Source organism: Bison bison, unplaced genomic scaffold, assembly GCF_000754665.1.
Source record: "Bison bison bison isolate TAMUID 2011002044 unplaced genomic scaffold, Bison_UMD1.0 scf7180017864531, whole genome shotgun sequence".
NCBI lineage: Eukaryota > Metazoa > Chordata > Mammalia > Artiodactyla > Bovidae > Bison > Bison bison.
Window position 1 is genome coordinate 1,359,006 of NW_011495081.1, and position 1,762 is coordinate 1,360,767.

Genomic DNA, 1,762 nt, shown 5'->3' on the forward strand with positions numbered 1-1,762 from the left:
TTTTTTTTTTTTTTGCTTTGATCTTTGCTCAGCCCTAAATGCGGGTGCTCTGCACAACTTTCAAAATGTATCCTTTGCTGGCAGTCCCACTGAGTCAACCACTAACATTTTCCACATGATTCCACTACAGATGAAATTATAAAGGGCAGAAAACCTAGTGGGTTCGCTCTGCTCTGAGGTATATTTTTGCTTACCCTTCAAGTGTCAGTTATCTGCTGCCCTGGTTTCCCCTCCCCCTGGCTTTAGCCAAGCTCGTTCCTGTTGCTTCCTTTGCTCTCCATCTCTCTCTCTCCTTTTGTTATTAGGAGCATGGGAAGTAGAGGCAGAATTCTGATTCACATCATGACTCTGCAATTTAGTAGCTGTAGAACATAAGCAAAACATTTAACTTCTAGGAGCCTCAATTTCCTCTGCTGTACAGTGGGAATTGTGGCATGTAGTTTGCAGCATTCTTGGATTTGATAAACCAATGTGTGGAGAAGACTTACTATAATACTGAGCAAAAGTAAGTCTTGCCATGAGAAGCTCATGAAAGACCCCCCTTTAAAAGGGATACCTTTACAAATAGGTTCATGTATAGCATTTTTCTAGATTCCACATATATGCATTAATATGCAATATTTACTTTTCTCTTTCTGACTTCACTCTGTATGACAGTCTCTAGGTCCATCCACATCTCTGCAAATGGTACGATTTCATTCCTTTTTATGGCCGAGTAATATTCCATTGTATATATGCACTGAATCTGAGTCTGAGTGAAAGTCACTCAGTTGTACGACTCTTTGCAATCCCATGGACTGTATAGTCCTTGGAATTCTCCAAGCCAGAATACTGGAGTGGGTAGCTGTTCCCTTCTCCAGGGAATCTTTCCAATCCAGGGATTGAACTCAGGTCTCCCACATTTCAGGAGGATTCTTTACCAGCTGAGCCACCAGGGAAGCCCAAGAATACTGGAGTGGGTAGCCTATCCTTTGTCCAGTGGATCTTTCCAACCCAGGAATTGAACCAGGGTCTCCTGTATTGCAGGTGGTTTCTTTACCAACTGAGCCATCAGGAAGTCCCTACATCTTCTTTATCCATTCATCTCTTGATGAATGAATTGAGATATTGGGATTGGCATATATACGCTATTACATGTAAAATAGATAACTAATGAGAACTGGCTATACAGTACAGTGAACTCTACCCTGTGGTATGGGGGAACTCAATGCTCTGTGGTGACCTAAATGGGAAGGCAATACAAAAGAGAGGGAATGTATGTATACATATGGCTAATTTAAGTACTGTTGAAACCTGGCTTGGAGAATTTTGAGCATTACTTTGCTAGCGTGTGAGATGAGTGCAGTTGTACAGTAGTTTGAACATTCTTTGGCATTGCCTTTCTTTGGGACTGGAATGAAAACTGACCTTTTCCAGTCCTGTGGCCACTGCTGAGTTTTCCAGATTTGCTGGCATATTGAGTGCAGCACTTTCACAGCGTCATCTTTTAGGATGTTCAAGCTGGATTTAGAAAAGGCAGAGGAACCAGAGATCAAATTGCCAACATCTGCTGGATCATTAAAAAAGCAAGAGAGTTCCAGAAAAACATCTGCTTTATTGACTATGCCAAAGCCTTTGACTGTGTGGATAGCAACAAACTGTGGAAAATTCTTCAAGAGATGGGAATACCAGACCACCTGACCTGTCTCCTGAGAAATCTGTATGCAGGTCAGGAAGCAACAGTTAGAACTGGACATGGAACAACAGACTGGATCCAAATCAG